The sequence below is a fragment of the Dermacentor andersoni genome, chromosome 8 (genome assembly GCF_023375885.2).
Source record: "Dermacentor andersoni chromosome 8, qqDerAnde1_hic_scaffold, whole genome shotgun sequence".
Classification (NCBI taxonomy): Eukaryota; Metazoa; Arthropoda; class Arachnida; order Ixodida; family Ixodidae; genus Dermacentor; species Dermacentor andersoni.
In genome coordinates this window covers 129254641-129278530 of record NC_092821.1, presented here as the reverse complement: position 1 = coordinate 129278530, position 23890 = coordinate 129254641, and the positions used below count along the sequence as shown (strand labels likewise).

Genomic DNA, 23890 nt, shown 5'->3' with positions numbered 1-23890 from the left:
CTGGTTACGGGCCGCCTTTAATAAGAGTCAGTATATGAAACATATCAACAATATTGCGCGGACCGCAATATAGCTTGCTAATCGCATTAAAGTCACAAATTAAGTGCAAAGGATGTATACACCGCCTTTTTTGTGCTTTATGTAAATCGTACGAAATTTTTGCATAAGGTCAGACGTGTTCAGCCTAATCCTAGCTTATAACCGCTATCAGCAGGAATATTCCTGGCTTAAGGTGTTCAAAACTAGTGTTACACCGCGGACGGTACCCCAAGGCCTCACAAATATATAATGAATAAAAAAAAAGTGGGCACCATATTACCAGTAATTCACAATGAAACGGAAGTCTCTGCTTAGCTATTCAGTGTGCATTTCTTTTATTTTGGAGAGTTTTCAGAAGTCTAGTAATGAAGCGCCTCGTGAGAAACCGGTTGCCAAATACTGACTTTCTCTCAAATAGTTATTTTTACTTTGCTAATTTCGTTATTTTTAGATATGCTTAACTTGGGAAATAACATTAGCAACAACACATTCCAGAGGCTTCCGCGATTATGCAACGAGTCGCCGGCCAGTAGGCGCAGGAAAAAAATAAAAGGCATGCATCTGAAGAACGCCCGAAGCGACCACGACGATGCCACGGAAAACACTTGAAGGCGCATCTACATGAGTGTCACGCACTTCAGGCCGCTGTCCATTTTTTTTTATTGGCGGTTGCAAACATTTTCCAAGTGAAATTAAGAAAAAAATAATGTATCCCACACCTGGCGTGACCAGTTGAACCGCCATCTTTGACTGGGAACGCGCACTCCGAAGGAAGAGAGCTGGAGAATGGCGAAGAAAACATTGCTGCTGCTCCTCCTCCTTGCCTTATCGATAGCAGTGGCATCGGGCCTGAGCAATCCAGGTAGGGCGGAGCTTTCGACTCTGTTTCTTGACTTGGTCGTTCGGGCGAATCGTGGCCTCATAGAAAGGGGCGTGTTCCTTTGGTTTGGGAAACGCATGACAATGACAATACACTGGCATTTCGTCATTGTTGCTGCGACTACCGCGCTGCATGCTTCTGAACCAGCGGTGGAACCTGTAGCCGCGGTGGTACTCACTCCAGAGATGGACAGGGCGCAAATCGACACTTCTGTTGCCCCCTAGTTAGTGGCTCTGGGAATATCACTCGTGCTACATGACTTAATGAACTAAAGTATATAAAGTAAAATGGGCTTTCAACTATTGTACGTGACAGTGTCACACAGTTTCTGCTGATATGTTGCGTAGCAGCTCTTCGGGTGGCAGGTCGGACACCAATACGGGAAACGCTAATCGAAAGAAGTATTGAAAAAGAAATATTCTGCCTGTATTTTGGGCCCTTTTCCCAGCTAATAATTCTGCTTTTCTAGTGAAAATTGTCTAACATTTACGAAAAATGCCTAATTCTGTTGTGTCCATGCCATTAACATGTTTCATGCTAATGACTTACGAGCCATCATCTTCGAAGTCTGCAGTCACCGATGCCAAAGCATCTAGCTTGTGTTTGTACGACGTGGTGAAGTTTCTCTATGATTTGCGAGAGTAGTAAATTCACTGCGAAAACAGATATCCTTCAGCTCTTAAATTCGCGAAAGATGTATGTATGGGACAGCTTAGGATACAAATAAGTGTGAGAGAAGAAACTTAAAGATAGTGGTTTGGCGGCTTTGCCCTCGTGAACGTGGAGCTACCACTAATTGGAAGGCACTTTGTTTGCAATAACAGTAGGCATACGTTTAAGAAATCGCAGCTTCTCTTCATAGCAAAAAAGAATCTTTACCCAAAATGGTAAATGATAGTAAGCTGCAAGTTCTACGCTAAAGTGGCAAAAGATTCAGCTGCCGCCACTTCACTTTGTTGTGATGCAGAAAAAGAAGAGTGAACTGTAAACAGTTTATCATTGTCTGAACAATATAACTACTTCTAGCAGAAGCTGAACTGATATTGTACGTTAGATAAATTCAAACAAAAACAAGGTAATACATAACTTTCTTTATGGATGTCTCACAACAGCCCGAACGCCTTCACAGTAGAAAAGCAATGTCCTAGCCAAAACCTTTCAGACAGCTAGGCCATTGCATTGCTTTCTCCAGGCGTATTTTCCCAATTCATCCTACAAACTGTTTCGTGCTCGTTCTGTGATTATTCATGCCAGTTGCAAAGTCCGACGAGAATTCGAGGTTTCTTATACATAGGGCCAAAATCAGCCGGTAAACTATGAAAACCAGGAATGTTTTACCTAATGCGCACCAAGTTCTAAGGGAACGCATGCTCTTTCACTCAATACTCTACTAGTCAATAGCTCCTTCAGCAATGTGTTAATAATGACCTGGTACCAGAGTAAGTCGCCTAGCTAAATCCTTGACGCCGATTGAGTGTCTAAGAGGTTGTGCCGCTTAACAAGACAAAATCAGGCAATACATTTCTGGCACGGCTACCATCTTGCTATTGAGGCACAATGCCAAATCCATCCATTGCGCTACATGATGAACCTTAGATAAACAAAATGGGTTGAAATCCATCGCCAGGATAGTGTTTGTTGAAGTTCAAATTTTGACGTAAAGCTTTAAAGCCGATCAGTCAATTAAGGTTCTTAACAAACGCCGGCATAATTTTTTTTCAGTTTTCACTTTTCCTTTGCTTCATTTGAAGCTTTTCGTACTCCAAAAATGTGAAGAAAAAAGTACAGAATGCTGGCAAACCTCCAACCCTCCTCAATAGCCTACAAGAAGATTGCTCTACAAATCCCAGCCACTTCTCACAATGAGCCAGTGAGGTAGAATTTTTTTAAGATTAGACGCCAGCCAATCATGGTGTTGTATTAACAAAGGCCGTCGGTAAATGTAAAACTATTTTTACAAACAAGAACCTTTGTTAATCATCCCCTATTTTGCTTTCGCATCACATGGCAAGCACAAGATTGTTTAGGACGCTCCACCACTTGTCCGATTTTTTGAAGGTTTGCAGTTCGAGAAACTTCACTAACCGCAAATGAAGAAAAAGAAACATTATGAAAATATTCCTTTAGTGTAGCATCAGAGTTAAATTTTTCCTTTTCTTAGAAGGGAGAGGGAGATTGGCTGGACGGAATGAGTAGCAGGATATGAAGAGTGTAGCAACGTGTAGTATGAAGAGTGTGCAATGCACGCATCCATGTGCCTTTTAGGTACTGCATTAATTAGTGCATTCGATATCCGTTGCCCAATGAACATCTTCATTTGACACGCTTGTCTCTTGTTTGGCCTCCGTCAGCATCTTGTGCCTATTATCCCGAGCACCTATAGGCCGAGACACTGCCTTCTCAACGGATTTTCGCCAAGGTTAAACTCGTATACTGTTGGTGTAATTATTGTATGCGCAGTTCCCGTCTACCTGCCAGCGCCCAAGAAATGCGGGAGAAATGAATTCTACAAGGCATGCGTGAGCAGCAACTGCGCTGAGAACTTGTGCGGAGAGTCAAGTTTCAAGGCATGCGTGGAGGACTGCGTTTCCGGTTGCTACTGCGCCCACGACCACTACCGAAACCGTCTGGGGCTCTGCGTCACCGACTGCAGCAAGGATGACGGGGGATACTTTCAACGGCCCGGTCTTGTGCTACCGTGGAAACCTCAAACCACGTCAAAGAATTATTTCATTCTTGGAAGCTATCACTTGCCCATTGGACCGGCAGGTTAGCCCTCTCCTGGCGGCAAATATGTGAGCCGAATATCAATAAATGTTTAGCGAAAGCCTCCTTTGATACAATTAAATAACAAGAGGCGTTGGCCACAAGATATACTGTCGTCTGTTTGTTCTCGTGTGCAAAACCTGTAGACGCATTTCCATTAAGTATCCATTAAGTATCCATTTGCCTCCGCCAATAGTTCGCTCAATGTCTACGCACATAAGCATAAAGAAATGAGGCATTCATGTTTCTCAAGACATGGTGAAATTGATATGCCTTCTTCACTTCGACCATGTACAACATTTAGTGCAACAAAACAGTCACATTTCAAGAATTTAATTGTAGATGTCAAGAAGAATGTAAATAAAGAATGTAATGTTCCTGCGGATTTATTGTCTCTTTCGTTTATATCTAAAAAAATTGACCAGTTCCTTAATTTTTGTTCTTCTCATTCAGAGCACCGCGAAGTCATTGAACGCCGACGTTGGTTTCCGCGGGCGGTGACAATAAATGTCATGACGTAGTGGCATCAAACACTCACATTAGTTTTAGCATATTCCTTGAAAACATTTCAGTGCCAGCCATAGTATTTCATTTCTTTCCTTTTCTTTTTTTTTTTGAAGAAAATGTCTTCTTTTTTTGCAACTTCACATCGTTATGGCGCACATGGTATTGGGAATATATCTGCACCTTTGACAAGGAAGCGGCCTTCTTGGCGCCTACATAGCGTTGTAGCGAGTCGCAACCGGTGTCAAAATCTAAGTCTCGAGGACGGTAGAAGCGAGAATCAGTCCCCGAGTAGTTAAAATCAACGGTACGGGCGAAATTAACACAAACGTAGTAGAAAACAACCCCATAGCATCGTAGATTGCCCCACCTCTGAAATCTGCCAACCTGACGTCTGGGTAAAAAAAGAAAGCAAAACAAACAAAGAATCAAACAAGGACGTACGTGTACGCCTAAGTAGACGTGAATATAGGAAACGTCGACGTACATGCGCCTGAAAAAACTGAATGGAAGAACTCGACATGAATAAATGAAATGAAGGGCCCGGAGAAAAATTTGAAGGTCTAGCAACGGAGCGAAGAAAATAATGCAACTATCGTAAAAATACGATGCCATGTAATTATGCACAATCTAATTATCTTTATTGCCCCCGAATTCAGTACCTATATGTACTATAGTGAGCAATATGAGCGGGAACACGCGAACGCGTGACAAATATCCTGGAAACTGAGTTAGAGCGATACGCGGATGGCGCTGTCGAAAACAGAGGGGAAAGGTGAAAGCTCTTCCGCTAACTGTTGGCACTCCCACCGAGCCTGCGTTTGTCGAAAACGGCAGCTTACGACATTTCACTGGCCGCCGATAGCCGATAAGGCGGTTACGTGCACAGTAACTTACAGAGAGTAATTTCTTTTTTTTTTCGGTCATGCTTTTTTTTTTTTTTTTGAGAGCGCAGCTCTATAGGTGCCCGTTCCTGCGTTTAGCGTAAAATATAGGATATCTTTAGTTTAACGTTTAAACCAAACGTAAAAGCATTACGTACGTAAAGAAATAGCATCGTCCTCACTGCGCATGCTCGCAACATTATTGGGTTTTTGCGGTTTACGCGCGCTATAATAACGTGCGTTATTTGGCGAGTTTAACGTTCGTAATGTTTGCGGACGCTAAGGAGTAGCGTTGTAGAACATGGCGGCACCCATGACTCTCGCTTCAGCGTGAATTCTCGTAATGGCTACGCTCTCACTCGCGTTGATCGCCAGTAACTATTGTAATGAGCTTTCGCTTTCTCTAAACTCACCTGAAAGGTTAGTTATCAGCGTATTGCACGTCAATTTTCTGAAATCGTTTGGCGATTCTGGCCCCCGTACGCCTAGCGAGACGCGTCCACATAGTCCCGACAAGGTGGTTGCTAATGGACCGTCTTCGCTTGTATACGTTTGGCATGAGACACCAGACGGCGCCGCGTTTTATAACGTTTTCTCTACGTTTGTGTTTACGTAAGGTAAACTAAACGACTTGAAAGGACGCGCACCGTAACGTCCCGCAAAGGTGCTTACATTTAATATACGTAAGGCGACAAACGCTATTCTAAAACTGTCTATATTCAGATATACCCCCATAGGACCTCATGTATATCTTATAGAGAGCATCGTGTCACGCGTTCCAGACAGACGGACAAATTTCCAAGGCAAGTAGCTCTCGAATGTTTACGCTTCAAAACAGTGCTGCTATTGGCCAGGATTCGGCGCACAAAGTTATCAGTAGCCGCAATATGAAATAGCTTTATCAATGTGTGCTAGCGACGCGAAGTTCCGCACTTTGTATCAAAGGGACGCACAGTGGGATCGGGAACGGTTATTAGAACAGCGTCCTCCTTTCCACTTTCTTTTCGACGGTGACCGCCGCGTATCGCCCATGCATAGCAGGGTTCCAGGCTATCTGACATGCGCTCCCGTTTTCCCGCTCATACTGCTCATGATGGTACATACACCACGTACGCCAACCTTGTCTTGTCTTGCGTCGACTTTGGTTGACACGCCTTCCATTATAGTTTGCTTGTTGTCTTGCCGTTACAACTTACCTAATATAAACGTAACATACCATAACATCATGCCAATGATCTCTACATAACCCTTCGCGGCACAACAGTTACTTTATTGACCCGGTAAAACGTTCCTGTGTTTACACACATTGTAATGCGAAAAAAAGTATATCCTAATCTTATTGTTTTTCCCTTCTAGACGGCTTGCGTGTACTTAGTCCAGAATGTCCATTTCTTAATAACGGTAGCTCAGTAGACAGAAACACTACCAAAGAGTTTCGGTGCAGGAACGGTTTACTGATGACACAGTCTGCTCCAGGAATTGCCAGGAACTTCCAGGAATATGTGTTATAATTCCAACTACGGTATGTACTCTCCAAATATCTCTGCTCTTATTACTTCACAAAATTGATTACGAAATTAAAAAAAAAAACACAGATCGAGGCTTTTTAAAGCGTCAGTCTAAAACAATAATGTTACATGACCTCCAGCAGGGTTCATCATTACTTACCGCCATCCAAGGCTGCTTCAAGTGCGTAAGTGCATTGATTTTTACAGATATTGATTTTCTCCCCGAATATATAAACTAATCCTGCAGAGACCTCAAAGGAATTTTCAAAATAGACATTCTAGCCTTTTTTTTTTCATGCCATTCCTATATGTAAAAAAAAAAAAAAATCCGTCTACGTTCGGCGCAAATAATCTTTCACGAGCATATTAACTCCTATACAAAATATAAGAGTACTTCTTTTTGGGATAGTTGGCATAGCATTGCTAGGAAGAGGGGCGCGAATCAACACGCATAGACCGCATAAATATAAAGAAGACGAGCGCCACAACCAACAGCTTTAGCATACCTTGAAATCTACGTATATATTGCACGTGTCATCTGGAAAACACGTGTAAAACCTTGAAGGACAGGTGAAAGACAGAAAGAAAACGCATCACACATCTGTGATCTGCTATCATGTAGCTAACGGTCATTTCCTCGACGGAGGCTGCCTGCTCATTCATGGGAGCCACAGTAACATTTTATCTCTATGCTCATGTAAGCATGTACGTTCATAAATGATTATGATACCGCGCGAACGCGTATTATTATTATTATTATTATTGGACACGGGAAAATTCTGGAATTTGCAAGCATAAGTAAGAGGCTGCAAGATCGTGCAACGCAGGGGTAATTGGAGATTGCTGGGAGAGGTTTTCGTCCTACAGAGGCCACAAATAGGCTAGTGCTATGACGATGAATAGCAATGTAGCTTGCTTGAATGCTCTATTTGCCCTTGAAAACTTGCTTTTTGCTTTCTCAACAATCCACTGCTCGTACGCTCAATCATCCATCTTCGCTTCAGCTCAAGCAGTGAGAAAGTAGTGATTGAAATAACCGTTCACGCCGTCGCTCATTCTACAGACTAAAACGACAGGAAATGTCGCCACGGCATCAGTTTCGGTCCCGCAGGTGATTTTCACTCCAAACGTGTGCTGTCACCGGTGTGCAAGCGCTTCGCCAGAGAAACATTCCTCGTCGGAATTCGTTATCCTCGCGAGTTTCCAAACGAGCGCTCACAAAACAGCGCTCTCTATGTGTCGATCCTAACTTTCAGAACTTCGCATTTATCTCAGCGGTGTTGTAAAGTTATTACCCCTCGAAAGTACGAAAGTATTGCGTTGACGCCTGCGCCCTGTAAAAGCGGCCTTGACCGGCTTTTCTTCCGGTTAAAATGGTGGTCGCAGTTTTCATAAGTGGACACTCAATGCAATTCCCCACGGCGGTGGCACTTCTCGTGGCAATTGTAGCAGTATCTGCTTCTGCTTTAGAAATAATAGGTAAGAGCACCTCCGTTTTTTTTTCTGTTTAGGTGATAATGTGTTGACTTCGTTTGTCATATTGCGTTGCACTCTCCGGGTAGCGTAAATTACACAGCTTTTCTTTTCGCAGCAGTTAGCTCGGTAAAGTTTTGAATTTAAATTTATATATTTCCGCTCTGTGATTTCATGCTTCGCTGACCCATTCAACCTGTTTTCTTTTATTAGTACCTAACCGAAGGTAGAGCTTTATAACTCAAATGAGCCTATTCTTTCGATTTATTACGCCACTTATTTGCTCCTTCTTCCTCCCGGCATGCATCTCTAGGTTACCTCAAATTAAGATCTGTTAGCCACGTGTACTTCGAGGATACTTTGAGCTTGCTTATTAATCGTACAACCACCAGGAACAACACAAAACGAGGTGACATGTGCCCAATGAAATATCCAGTTATGTCTCGGCATGCCAAATAAAGGACAATAATTGCCTGTGGTAATAGAACAATACCACTTGTCGAAGAAGGTGATTTGCGAATCGTGCATCCTTTATTTCTAATGTGCCATGATTCCATTACCTCACGCACAGTGCTGCCCTTGTTTTTTTATGCAATTAGCATTATTTGGCTACATCGCGCAGTCCTCCCTCTGCTAACATCTGTGTAGTGGCACTTTGTATAGTTCGTGTAGTGACCCGACCTCTCTAATAAAACAGGAAGTCTGAAGTTTCTCCCGTATTGTGCATGAACCGACTCTACGTCAAACAGTAGGGTTGCCAACCAGGCGTTATTCTGGTTAACCTCCCTGCCTTCTGCTTTTCTCTTTCCTTCCCTCCTCCTCCACATCAGACGGATTTCCCAAGCGCAGCAAACAGGTGTGAGCTGCGCCTTGAATGCACAATGAACCTATTTGATGCCAACTTTGATCGCTTGGCATGTGTACAGCAAGGGACTATCTTGGCGCTCGCACGCGCCGGCAAGGCACGTATCTCCGAGACCATGCATGGACTTCTCGGCAGCGCCGCCAGATAGTGCAGTATGCTCTCTGGAAAGAGCGAGAAGGAACCCGGCCACAGCACGCAAATCACACGCCCATCCGCGGTTCTGGCACAATCTCGGAGGACACGCAAAAGGCTTCGCGTGGACTTCGCGGTGGCGCAGCTAGATGTCGAAGCGTGTACAGAGAGAAGTGTCAGAGAGAAGTCAAGTTGCAGTGCACGCCTCATAAATGACGCGCAACGTGGTAACTTGTTGCCACCTTGTGTTGCTTAATTCTAATCCTCGTACCGTCGACAGTATTACCACCAATGTTCTAGGCTTTATTCCTTGCTAAGCTTTAGTTTTTAGCTATTTCACGTGGTAGTAAAACTCTATGCCAAGTAAATAACACCAATCTCGAGAACGTCTAGGCGAACGTTTCCTATCCTCTTCTCAAACATTAGGTTTAGAAACCATTGACACTTGAATTCTTCATTTTTACAAATCGCCTTACATATTTTGATGTTACATATTTTCTACCGCACAAACGCGCATCTATACGCCTTCCCTTCGAACGTCATCATTCTATTTTGATACGAGTTAACCAAAGATGTATAAAACGATGGAGCGTCACACTTCATTTAAGAGAATCTTATTTCCTAGAGCCGAGAAATCAACCAATGGATGAAGGTTGCGTTCATATCCAGGAGCCATTTATGCTTGAAAGCAATCTAAAACATTCACCTCCATGTTATTGCATCCTTGAATAGAAATTGCTTCAGAGCTAGCTAACAAGCTTTCACATCTTTTTTTTTTTTTTTTTAGAGATATGGTTCTGCTTCGCCGTTTCATCTCGCGGCTAATGCAATGCAATTCGTGATTTCATCCAGACGACATGGCAATCTCTAGTTGAACACGGCAGTGTGAAGTCATCCTTTTCCGTGGATTGCGCCGCGCACGTGAGTGGCGCGACAACATCCCCTGTCACCCACACCTTTGACGCATCACGTGATGAGCGCTTCCCCTGATAACTCGTCGTCCACACGCGCCGCTCAGCAACGACTTCCGTGCGGGCCCTTCGCTGTCTGTCAACAGCAACTTTTCGAAGGCAATCGAATGTTCGTGTCGCAACGACGCCCTGGCGTTTTGACGACGGAGAGTAAGGAAATGTTGCGTCGTCGTCTGAGGCGTATAAAAGTACCCTTGCCGCATCGTCTCCAGCACAAAATTGCAGGCGTAGCGCTGATCGACATACGGACAATGAAATCCGCAACAACAGTGGTGCTCCTTGCAGCCGTTCTAGTCGAATCCACACTGGCTTCACAAACTAGAGGTGAGAAATCGATTTTGATGCAAGCTTGTGATGAGGTTCTTCGTTACATTCTGCAATAGTCATACTACGAATATGAATATGGGAATGGTAGTGACGCTCCTGTAAGAAAGGCACTTATGATTCTCCGGTGTTGGGCACCATGTGCTGGTTAGCGGAAACGAAATTCTTCAAGTTTATAATACCCTTTCGTTGTATCCAACGCGGCAAGATACTGATAAAAAAAAACGTACCTCGTTTCAAGAAGCTATTTGTTGCTTTTTTCATGCAGCGCATTTCCTCACTGCTATATTTTGTATTTAACTTTTCCAGCCAAGCGTGACAGTATCGGGGAGGGGACGAGAGGGGGCGACCGAATGTCTCTTCCATACCAAGTCAAGTTCGGCGGAAGCGTTTTCAATGGAGGCTAAAACCGCCAGCAGGCTGGAATAACTTTTGTAGTCTGGATATTTTATTGTTTTCCAAAAACGCGGTTCAAATGCGTTCTCGCGCTTTTGCCGCATATGAGTGCCACGAGTGCGGCTGGGAATCGAACCGGTAACCTTGCAGTGCACCGTGAAACGCTTTAGTCACGGAGTTACCACAACCAGCTACTGTAGCCGTATAATCGATATGCTTTTTCGATTTTATATTCAGTTATCCATTTGGTTTTGTGCAGGCTATTCCGATTTACAGTTCAAAGATCAGCGCAATAAAAAACGTTGCTATCGCAATTCGGACAATCAAATACTTGTTTTACGTACAGCTAGAAAAATTTGGCAACTGTTACCACAAATGTGCGTGAGGGAAATGAGAGGAGCGAAATTCTTAAAGCGCTTGAGTGTAACATGATATGTATACAAGGCTTTATATACGCGCTTTGAGGAAGTCTAGAGAGTTTTTGCCATATTGTGACGCAGTGCTTTCTCGACGCGAGACACATTTCTTAAAATTTCTAGATGCTCTAAGACCCAGTGGTCACACAGAGGTTAGAGATTGTGAAACACCATTTCAAGGAGGGTTCAGTTCATTTATGGCAGCTCCAGTTTAAATGTCTACCTTTCCCGCACGTTGATTTACGTTTTCCCGCTGCATGATCTCTTCTTCACTGACCTTACAGATCCAAACTGGCAACCACCGAAGCCACAGAAGTGCGCCGCCGGCGAAGTTTGGAAAGAGTGCGTGAGTCGCGGATGCGGAGAGAAGACTTGCCCGCCGAAGAAATTTGAGCCCTGTCTGTCGACCTGCGAGTACGGCTGCTACTGCGCCGAAGGCTTCTTCAGAAATGCCAAAGGCCGCTGCATCAGCGAGTGTACGAGCCAGTCTGTTCCAGAATCTCCGAGTCCTCACCCTCTACCTGAAACTTGGTTCCTTCCTCCAGGCCGACCACTACCGCACCCTCAGCCCGGTTCCCATTCTAGGCCCGGTCTTTTGCGCCCTATTCGCCCTCAGACAAGGCCCGAAGTTTATCCCAGGCCGCCACATATCACCATTCTTCCTGGACCTCAGCCTCAGCCCATTCTTTACCCTAAGCCGAGCATAAATACCGAGTGGAATCAGAAGCCGGTGTCGATAACATTGGATTGACTTCTCGGTTCGTTCGGAATATGGGTCTACTAGATTCTATTGAAACGTACTACGGGCACAAAACATGTCAGCGTTGTTCATTCCCACTAATAAAGTTTTATGAGAATTTCTAGTTACACGCCTCCTTCATCAGTTTCTTGATTTTAACTAAGCGGAATATTGGCGCTTTTGTGTAACGTATATTGCCTAAATGCTTCTCTCGTTGCAGAGGACTTACGCATTTTAGCATTTCTTCGTACTGTAGGGCTGTGCAGGACATATTTTCTGCTTGACGTCATAAGAAGCATTCGCTAGTTGCTAATTGTCTTTGTATACAACGCGATATTCAATGTACTTCATTTATTTGGATGTGATCGAAATATAGGATGTCATAATCTTAGTCTATCTTTATTTATTGATGAGGCCCCCGCATAAGTTTTCTTCAAAATACTTATTAGAATGTCTTACCTGGTCGTCCATGTATGCTTGCCTTTATGAGGTAAACAGATGTGCCGTTTTAATCGCTATCTATAAAGCTCGGGAACCCAATATTTCGAATACTACTTCTTAGCCATATTGAGGCTTTAGAAAGCGCTCTTATGCCGCAAAGCGCCTATAGCTTTTTCATTTTATCGTTCATGCAAACAATCGTATGAAAAATATAAATATCGGTTGTAATCAAGGACACCCCATTTTTCTTGTTACTTTAACGTGAATGTCCATAGTCAATAAATGAACAAAATATTCCTAATAGAGCGGTACTAAATTTAGAGACTGTTATGAATCTGAACAGTGAACGTACTTATTAGCGGCGTTGTGCGCCTGTTGTGTATGGTCGCAAGAAAGGGGGTTCAAGAAAGGGTGTACAAGAAAGGGGGTTAACCGAGGGGTCCGGTTTTTATTAATCATATCATGAGAAGCCAACACAGACACCAAAGAAAACACAGAGCAAATTACTTCTACTTACCAATTGAATTAAAGAAATTATAAATTAACGGCAATGAAACTGGATGAAAAAACAACTTGCCGCAGGTGGGGAACGATCCCACGTCTTTGCATTACGCGAAGAGCATGCGCGAAGAGCCGGTAACCACCACTGTTTTTATAGTTTGCTTTGTGAGCGACAAGATAATTTTGTCCGGCTTCCTTTTCGTCAAAAGAACGTAAGCAGCCAGTGGTACGTGCGGCCAAGTACGCCAGCAAAAGTGGTTCGCCAGGACTTGTTATATCGCTCTTGTTCCCACGTTCAGTCTCACCACACCAGTTTCATCTGTTTTAGCTTTTGACCTCCTGTTCACGTTCAACGTGCGTGGCTGTGCATTTTCATTGCAATTGAAGTGTCAAAGCTTCCGAGATATTTAGAAATCGTGCTATTTGAAAATACCAACGTGACCCTGGCACAAGTTCCGCTTGTTTCGGTAAAGCTTGGTTGAGTCAGATCGTTCTACAGTAAAATAAAGACCAAAATGTCTTGAAATGCCCGTGGTTTTATAGATTTAACTGCAATAACATAAGTCGTCAATATAATTATTGGAATATTTTCTTGAAGTTCGGCATTGCTCAGTGCACGACTACCCCAAAATGAATCTACCCTTTACACAATGCCAAATGACCTAGCTAACCTGAAGCATACTTGCTTAAGTACACTCTCAATCTCTTTCAACGTAAGTTGCACGGCGCAAGTTAAACAAGTAACCTATGAGAAAGCAATGTTCTTGCGCTCTTCCTTCAGTGAGATTCTTGCAACAGCTGCTATATTACCCTCTCAAATATTGTTCGCGAAGTTGCAAGTGAAACATTTTAATCACGTTCTACGTAGCTTCGACTGAGTAAGTGGAACATATTCGCAAATGTCACGAAATAAGAAATATTGCAGGACCAGCTTGGAATCAGCTAGCGCAAAATAGGGGCAATTGGAGATCACTGGGTGAAGTTGTCTTCCTGCCCGGGGACAAAAAATTGGCAGATAATGATTACTATTATTATGAGGAACCTCACACTTTGTCGGCCAAGTTTCTCAATCATTTGCTGTAACTGACCTCCAACGTTACTTAACACCACAATTGTATGAACAAGCCGCAGGCTGCTGATATATTTGCCGTTAATCCTCAGTTTCAATTATTTTCAGCCACGTAGCTTGAATGCTTCTTCGTTAATATCACTACTGGTTGTACTAAGCGAGATATGATTTTTTTCGAAAGGAAGCTTCAATTGCTATACTTTCGCTTCCCGTCATAGAAACAACCAGCTCAAGTCCAGCAGCGCAAGCGGCTCATGTTTTGCAGAACTAGTAGCATTCAGTAAAGTTGCAGCATGGACTATTGGGTGTTACTTCATGACTGAGCACGCGGCAAAGTTTTGACGAGGACTCGTAAAAGAAGACAAAATACAGAGTGGCAGGTCATCTTTCATATTCTCTACATAGGGTGCATGCCAAAAGAAAAATAAACCTGTTTTCACTTCGCGCATCACCCTGTCCGTCTTGCGTCTTCTTTTACCAGTATTTCGTCAAAATTTGGCAGCGCGCTCAGCCATGAAGTAATGTAGTAGCAGTCAAAAACGCTACTCTGTTTCAAAAGGATAGAAAGTTGGGCTCGTTGGTACGGTAAGATATTCTTGTATTGTAGCGCGAAGTGGCACACACACAAAGACTAGAAGAAGACAGGGCTAGCGCTCGTCCTGTATTCTTCTAGTCTGTGTGCGTACCACTTTGCGGTGCAATCCAAGAACTGCCATCTTTATTGCAATAGCAAATATATGGACACACAAGGCGCATTTCTGCCGTCGTAGTCGCCGTGAGGTTCCGTATAAAGTCCAAGGGCGATAAAACCGTCGCCGCGCGCCGTATGCTACATGTGCGAGTGAAAGCGTGCGAGGGTTAACCGGCTATCCCGACTCAAGTTCGTACACGCAGGCGAGGAAAGTAGCGAGGAAGCGGGGTCTTCTTTCGAGCGGAAAGTTCCTGGGGGAGGGGAGAGAAAGGGGGGGGGGGGGGGCAAGTTCTACGTGGGGCGGCCGGTGCGGCCGCGCGTGCCTGTATACGCCGCTGTATTTTGAAAGTCATCTGCTACGGGGACACAGCCCGCCCGTGCGGTGTGCTTCCGCGGCTTAGTTCGCGTTGATGCGAGAAGCAGCACGAAGGTCAATTCGCTCGCTGCTGCTGCCGCGATTCCTCACTCCAGCGTTTTAACAGCAAGTTTCCGCGGTCGTCGAGTGAGATGTGTTCATGTTTGCTGGTGCACGCGTGGCACCATGCTTGTTAACTTAGTTATTATGCCTATGTTTGCAGGTTTATACGGCCGATACAACTACTATCTTTACTTCGTATACCTGTCCACTAAGTTCCACCGCAATCGATGCTTCGGCTTTCGGGCGAAACTGCGACTTTTCTTTTTTTACTTTTTTGCAGTGGACCGCGTCTCCGGTGCGAGATCTGTCAAGTGCGGCCCCAAGGAGAAATACAGCTCATTCAACAACAGCACGTGCGCTCAAACAACCTGTTTCAGCCCTTTCGCAGGGCAGACCTATCCGACTGCCTGTCAAGGGCGTTGCTTGCGCCGCGAAGGTTTCTATAAGAATGAGCGGCGTCGCTGTGTACAGAGGAGTCAAGGTCCGTAGACATCAACTTCGGTTACCAGAGGACAGGCGTCTAGACAGACACCAGAAGCGTTTCTGTCGTCCTATCATTTTCGTTGCTTTTTGTCTCGTGTACGCACTCCTGCATTTGCGTAATGCTTGTGCACACGGAAGTAGTATCAGTCTGAGGAGCATTAGTCTCAGGACCATTGGTCTGTTGTGAGTAAAGCCGCTCAAGTGAATAAAAAGACATTATATAAACATATGAACAGGAAAGGAGGCTCAGGTAAGTTAAAAAAAAAGAATAAACAATGCAGCTTTAAGTGCAAAAACAATTTTCTTGTATGACACGCAGTAGCGGAGGACTGCGGATTAATTTTGACCTATGAGCTTGCACGAGTGTCTTTATTTACAGCGCCCCTCATCAGAATGCGGTTGCCGTGGCCGGGTTAAAACCCCGAGCTCGAGCTCACCAGGGCAACGCTATGGCTACTGAAGTACCACGGTTCGTAAAACATTCAGTTTCCAGTTTCCTAGCCGGTGAGATCAGTTAGTTTCAATTTTTCAGGATCCTAAGCACGAACATAAGGTTTTGCGTGGAGTTTCTTCTCACGCGCAACTATTTTTTTGCAAGTGTAGTGACGGCATGACAATTGGATCGCGAGTGAGGGTCGCAATATGTGGAGTTTCTCGATAAATCCGAATCAAAATTCTTTTAGTGGCGAGTGTTCTTTTTTTCAGATTCCATTGGGTAAATCCGAAATGGCCGGACCATATGCATATAGTACGCTTTAGGGATGGCTTTGTAAAAGTGGCTTGATGTTCTATTGCGATCTTGCTTGAATTTGGGATATTATAGAAATGCGATATTTTGGATATATACTACTTCCCGTTAAGGGCAGAGAAATGTAGATGTGTTGTGTGAAATTGTGTATGTGTAAAAGAACAATCCTCTTTGCTTAAAAAAATACAAATCTTAAAGCAATGCGAGAAACACACAATCACCCTAACAATGTCGAAGAAAATCTGTCCGTGTTACGCAAACAATAACCTGTTTTTAAAGAAATCGGAGCTGGTCGAGCGCCGAGGCATGACCAGTTGTCGCCAAAGGGCCCATAACGTGATGTTTTTGGGATGCTGAAAAGAAATGCCAAGTTACTGTATACTGACAGATGATTTTCTCTGTATTTGTGTATTCACATTCTTGGCGGAAAGAATACCGTTTAGTAGCAAAGGAAAAGAAAACTGTGATACATGCCCCTGCAAAAATTTTGTGTCGAAACTGCGGCGTCGGTGAGGTCCACGTGACATGCCTGCTTTCACATTAGCGCAATTTTCTTGGATAGGTTTTTGCAGATGCAATTCTCTAAAAACCGCCAGGCTACGCGTCGCTCATTTTCAGATAGCGTAGACCTTTATTGCTAACAAATCAAGCAGTTATTAGCACACGCTGCGAAAACTCATGACGCCGCCACGTCTTCGTGCGGGAATCTGACGGTTGCTCCATCCTTTTTTTCTGCCTGTTTCTTGTTCTTCTTCTTTCTTTGGACACACTTTTTTACTCACCAAGCCTCCAATCATGACATAACTGAAGAACACTGTATTTCTTTTGAGTAATATATAATGTAACCTATTTGTTTACCTCTTTGTTTCCATTTGGTCTCCTTTAAAGAGGCAATTAGCCGATGCAAGAGTTGAAGATCTAAAACTGCATGAACAGTTTCATAGGCCCTCCGCCACGCCTTCCTTCTTTGGAGGGAATTTTTCCGTGTGCGTACGCGGAAGTGATTATAATCGATTGAAACTCTCATTCTAGTGCTCCATAATGTTTTACATTTAACGCGTAACATCCAGAAGTACATTTTGGCAAAGTTGGAACGCGTATAAGTTTTCACATAAAGAAAGCATACTTAAAATCATTCCATTGTCTTCGACAGGCTTAGCCTTCTGTATGTTTTTCTCAGGCTTCTTTTTCAGTTGACACTGTGCTCTTTATATGGAGTTCAAAATAAAAAAAAGTCAGGCTTACATGGTAGCACTTTTTTTTTTCTTTCGCGTCGAGCAGTATGGCACAGTGAGCCAATGATAGTATTTCTTACCGGGTTCACCGAAGAATATATTTCCCCACCAAGACGCTGCTGAAGGAGTTACGCGTTTCGTGCCTTTAGCCAAGATTCTCGTAGTTATTTAGGACTTACCCACGTATTGCGAAATCTGGCCTAACTCGAAGGCAATGCTCGACTTTATCTAGATGATACCTGACGGGAACGTGCCGAAGACGCTCCTAGCCTTTTCTTAGGAACATTCGCGCCAGGTGTCATCTAAATCAAGTCAAGCATGTGCTTCAGGTTAGGCCGTATTTCCGAATACTGTATTTAGCCTTACCTCCTCTTGCTCAAGCCATTAATTTTGTTTGATGTCTCAGGCACGCGACACAGCGAGTTTCACGCACGGAAGACAAACCTTGACTGCACAAGACTGCACACGTGGTCAGGTGAAACGAAAAGAAAACGAGCGGTCAGGTGAAACGAAAAGAAAAAAAAAGGGCGGGTGCTTTTCGATTGGAGCAGCAGACTTCAGACCAAAACATTGACGTTGTGTTTCAAGGTGAAGTAGCCGCCGCATGAAAACCAAATCTCACCGTCCCATTAAAAAGAAGGGAGAGGGCTAGATTAGAAAGGAGCAACGCAGGCACGTGAAAGCCCTGAGAAATCCGGCGGTGAGTCGGTAAGTCGGCGAGATTCCAACGTGACGTTGCAATCGCTTCCCTTTTCCTTGTTTCGAGAATTTGCTTCAACAGGCAATGCGGCGAGTGCGTGAAGTCTCCGTATAAAACCGCCACATCGCCTGGTCCAAGAGCAGTTCGCTAAGATTGCAGTTAAGGAGGCATAACAGCCATCATGAGGACCTTAGCTTTGATTGCGTTTGCGCTCTCCATGGCCGTTGTCACAGCTCAGAGGAAAGGACCTCACCATGGTAAGAAAACGTTTGTGTAGACCGAAATGTTTCTTATACTCTGTCTCACGCCGTCATGCCTGTTACGTTCAGCCCTCTTGTCAGCTGTTCTGCCCAGCGCACTTCATTGCAAGATTTGCCAAAAACTAAAATTTCCTAAATCGGGAAACTTTAAAGGAATAGCTCCATAAACCTTCATTTCTCAAGCCATTTCGAAATAGAGAAGTAGCAGAAAATGCACTACGATTCCACGACTAACGTATGTTTAATGTCACTGAAATCAGGCATAATCACTAAAAAAATTCTGGTTTTACTTAAAGAAAAACACAAATTTGATTAGAAGCAATTCCGTAGTGGGGGAGTTTGAAATAATTTGTACCACATATTGTCACGTAGTAGTGACGGTAAAGAAAGCAGAAGAACTGTGAATGACTAAACTAGTGTTTTGTTGGGCGAACCTGTGCCCTCAAAGATAAACAAAATACACATGTCAATATAGTTGTTTAACGTGTGTCTAAATCCAAGTACGCGAGCATTTGTACACTGTGCCTTCATCTAAATGCGGCCAATGCAACCACAATCTACCACGTGACCGCGAGCTCAGCATTCCAACGCCATAATCACTTATATTGAATTCCAATGGCGGAGTCGGAGCAAGTTTTTCTGCTCGTTTCGGAGCAAGTTTGTTCCAATGGCAGAGTGAGGGCGGGAGTAAGGTGTTCCAATTAGAGAGTCGGAGGGGATTCAGAGCGGGAGTCAGTCCGTGGAGCAGAAAAAGATGCTCCGCCAAAATCGGCGGAGTGGACCGGAACTCTGCGTGACGTATTTCCTTTACCACGTTTGTCTGCTAGGAGGCGCCACCGGTCACGACTCGCGAGGAAGCAAAAGCTGCTGCACGCTTGGCGAGATATCCATTCCGCACTTTTAAAAAAACAACAGGTGAACTGTGCCGAAGAGACAAGTGACCGGTGCAGCGGTGCTGGGAGCAAACAGCGGAAGAAAATGACAACACGCAAGGTATCCTGGGTAACTCGGTGATAGAACTTCCGCTTCCGCCTTGCTCCGGCGGCGCAGGTTGCGTTCCACTCGCGGATCTGGAGGCGTTGCTCTGCGCCAGAGTCGAGTGCTCGCTCGCGGAGTCCGTCGGCTGCTCCGACTCCGCCATTGGAATTCAACATTATTTACTACTGTACCGCAGTTGCCACTCAACTGCCGCGACGGGTAATATGCACCAACAAAATTTTCCTCGGAATCTTTTCATGTGTCATTGACATCAGCGTCTGCTTATTTGATCTTTTGCGGATATAAAGCTCTTTCGACGCTTTATTGCTGTCTCAGTATCAAGTAAAGAGCTTCACGGAAACAACTTGGAACTTGAACTTACTGAATGACCAGGACAGAAGGCCTCGGACTTTGCAGTGACGGCACTACCAGAGTGCCCTTCCTTGAAATTTTGTATTTGTGACTGATACGATGAGAGAATTGTACAGGCTCATTGGCATGCTCAGGGCCATCATTGTAATATGCGTATTATTTGTCCTCACATTTCCGCTGCCTTCAACAGTGCTCTCATACAAATGAGAACATCATGACATATGGCGCATACTCTGTACTGAATTTGTTTTACGTATTTGTAGCTTTTATTTTTGTCTTGAGGCGATTTGTCTATGAAAACTTTGTGCATGGGTCTGTTTTCGGAAGCTTCCGCTAATGCCGTGCGTAATGGCAGTCTGCACAGCATACGTTTATCTACCTCCATAAACAATAGGACACTTGTAGAAGTATTCAGCAAACCTATTAAGCTGTCTTGAATCAAGAAAATACACAGCCCGAAGTTGAATATTTGCTTCCGTTACTTTCATTCTTTTATAATTCTCGTTCTATCGATTCTACGAGTTGTATATTATTAGAGTGACTACATCAAAAACAAAGATGTTTTGAACTTTTGTGCTGACCTAATAAATTAAGCCAAATACCACACACAAATAAAGTAAAAAATGTAAACCAACGTTACTTTTGCGTTTAACATGAAATGTTAGGCAGTTGCAACAGTACGACATGATATTTTTAAAGAAACTGATATAAGTAACTTCATTTTATTAACGTTACTACAAATATAGAAAAGTTGAGGTCCTCTTCATGAATGAATCTAAAACCACCTACGCACCATACAACAGCAAAGCTGTATATCGCTAGGGTTTCGTGCATTTTTGTTCTCCGTGAACAAAAACTATCCTCATCAATGACTCATACTCCCATAAGCAAGGAAAATATACAATGGCTCTTACCTCCATAAAGCAGAGGCTACAAGCGCTCAGTAACGTGAAGCGAACAGTGCTTAAATGCTTTCTAATTACGCATACAACATACAGAGCAGCATGTCGAAAACTGTCATTATCAATGGCTCAAACGCCCATGAGCAATGGCTCAAACCCCCGCAAGGAAGCAAAAAAATGGACTGACTCATAGTCCCGTACGGGTCATGGCTACTGACTTTGCGTAAATTAGCTGCGATGACACCCCTCACCTCCCCCCCCCCCCCTGCTGTGGTTGTCGGCGATTTCAATGTAGATGAGTCGATACCGAAAAGGGAGTGGCTTACGCGTTCCGTGTTACAGACATGTCCTTAGCTATGACACACCGATCCGGCCCAACTGTACGTGCATCGATTTGACGTTATCAAAGAATGTGATTCCAGTTGCTAGTGAAATAATGACCGTCGATCAAGACAATAAATGACTGTGCATGCCTTTCGCCATGATGACCACCCATCATGAAAATAAATGAGTTCGTACCTTTGTTCATAATTATGTGTCACCTCCGTGTCGTGTTCTAAACAGCTTAGCTGGCCAAACACTTTCGCAAAGGGGAATGGTTCATGATTTTTTTGTTGTTTAAAGCTCGTAGTGAAAACACGTGTTCTCCGATTGTTCCACCATTGTGAGAACAGCTTATGCCCGAGTTATCCTTGGGCTTTGGAACGCGCGGTTACGAAAGCCCAACGTGTGCTTGAAACACCTTGCAGGAAGCCTTGAAAAACAGATCCGGTACGTGCAAGGATCTAACTGCGTGCTTACTCTGTTTTAGGCGGCGGCGGCGGCGGCGGCGGCGTCCACAACGGTCCAGGCAACTGCGGTCTTAACGAAGAGTACAGCACGTGCAAGAGCAGCTCTTGCAAAGAAGCCACCTGCGCCAGGCCTGTAGTGGGGCCTGCATGCACTGCGGACTGCATCCAGGGATGCTTTTGCAAAAAGGGATTCTTTAGAAGCGTCAGGAGACTTTGCGTGCCGAGGAACCAATGTCCCTAGGATGGAGACCGAAACCATCTTGACTGCTCACCGAGAACGAGATCTGAATATCGTGTGCACTTGGGTAATCACTGGCACACCGGCTTAACCATGCAAGAAACTTGAACAGCGGATTGAATTGTCAAGATATCAATAAATAATCAAGAGCCTCAATACTTGGTGCAAATTAAGGACGTTGCTTTGCAAGGTAGGCTGTAAACGATGCTTTTTTGATGATCGTAGTATAAGTCGTGTATCTAAGGCACTGCATGCATAGAAAGGCGCCGAGTGATCTTATTATTTTTTTTCTTTACGTATAGTGCTCCAAGCCCCAGTGAAGGCATTTTCACAAATATGATGCTAGAAATAACGTTGTTTCGTTGATATGACGTCCCACAAAAAGCGTACGCCGTGCTGTTATGATGACACGACACAGTGCAACTTGAAGATATCAGCAAGGTCTTGCCGATCTAGTGATAAGAACCAACCACAAAATGCTGTCGTATTTGCAGAACCAACGATAGCAACGCTGAAGCACATCTCTATGACGCCATAACACTTGGTGATTTGCATGCATTGCGTTTATGGTGCAATGTCGCAGCCCTAAGGCTCATCAATGTCAAAGACCTCGCCAGCAATAGTCCGGCACATGCCGAATTTCTTATAAGGTTGCCTATACGATTTTTAATCGTACAGGTTCCTTCGTATGCTAGTAAAATACAACCTCACAGTTAGGCACTTGTGAGGCTCTCGAACACATACCAGTGTTCGGTGAAATTAATAAATGGCTCTAGCAAGGGTTCGTTGTTGCACCAGTGCACACAGCTGCGGCAGTTGAAGCACTGGAGAGAGACAGCGTCGGTGGGCTATATTATTTGTCACAGAGAGCATTATTCACGACACCAAAATTGGGATAGTTCAGTAGATAACATAAGAAGGAGCGCCTATTACAGTTGCTTTGACTTTTTTAGACAATATTACTATAAAGGCTGGAAAGGCAGAGGATATGTTACTGCGAATTACTTACTGATTACATCCACATTTTTATCGTGGGTACGTGGTAACTATAGTGCAAGTAAAAGATCCATCCCGTAGATTCCCGCTTCCCCCATGTCCACCCGCCGTGGTTGCTCAGTGGCTATGGTGTTGGGCTGCTGAGCACGAGGTCGCGGGATCGAATCCCGGCCACAGCGGCCGCATTTCGATGGGGGCGAAATCTAAAAACACCCGTGTACTTAGATTTATGTGCACGTTAAAGAACCCCAGGTGGTCAAAATTTCCGGAGTCCTCCACTACGGCGTGCCCCATAATCAGAAAGTGGTTTTGGCACGTAAAACCCCATAATTTAATTTTTTTGCCCCATGTCCGGTGGATACCGAACGAACCCTTAGACTGCAAATATCGGAATCTTCTTATATCCAATCCTCTGCCTATGTGTCAGTTTTCCTCCCTTTTACTTACAATCATTCCGTTACTGTAATACGCTTCCAGTAACTTATAGGGTGGAAGTGGTACCGAATTCAAATTGTTCTCTGTAATTCAGTGAGAGTTATCCAGGCGCATTTGATGCGCTATCCAAATGGCCACAGTGCATTTAACCCAGTAATGCCCAAACTATCACTTATGCTGCGCGATTGTGATACTTCTAAATTTGGATTTAGGCAAGCGAAATTTAACGCGCAGCCTAAGGTAGCGGCAACGACTTAGGTTATTTTCATTTGCTTTCTGCATCCATTTCAGGAAAAGTTCAGGACAGTTTCAACTTTTCAAGATGCAAAAAAATAAATATGAAACGTTAGCGAGTAGTTCTGACAGATTTTTCAGTCAAATAATTTCACTGGTCTAACCTTCTGCAGAGGACGTACCCAACAACGCATAAAACTTGTTGTGCGCAAACAAACACCCTGTTTGTTTGCGCACAAAAAGTTTTAAGATGAATCTGTTCCAACTAGGCCGACTCACAGTTATGCTTCAACGCATAAAAGCCACATTTCTTTAAGCAATTGAATCAGTTTTTAGTATAAAAGAACGTATTTTTGCACGTCTATACGAGACTTCATCTTTGTTCTAGCGTATGAATTACTGCGTTTTTAAATTTTTACTTATTTGTTTTTACTTTTTCAAACATGCCTTATACTTTTAGTTCCTGCGCATTTCAACCAAAATACGAAATTACCTTCCCTG

At 44.0% G+C, this 23890-nt stretch overlaps 2 long non-coding RNA genes across 2 annotated transcripts; both read left to right on the top strand.

Annotated features, from left to right (window-relative positions):
* Positions 1–593: 593 nt before the first annotated feature.
* Positions 594–4070, top strand: LOC140212805 (uncharacterized). The gene is made up of 2 exons (XR_011896135.1): positions 594–901; positions 3380–4070. It is a non-coding gene; the product is annotated as an uncharacterized lncRNA (long non-coding RNA).
* Positions 4071–9190: 5120 nt separating this feature from the next.
* On the top strand, positions 9191–12023 carry LOC126525642 (uncharacterized). The gene is made up of 2 exons (XR_011889934.1): positions 9191–10346; positions 11443–12023. It is a non-coding gene; the product is annotated as an uncharacterized lncRNA (long non-coding RNA).
* Positions 12024–23890: the final 11867 nt, after the last annotated feature.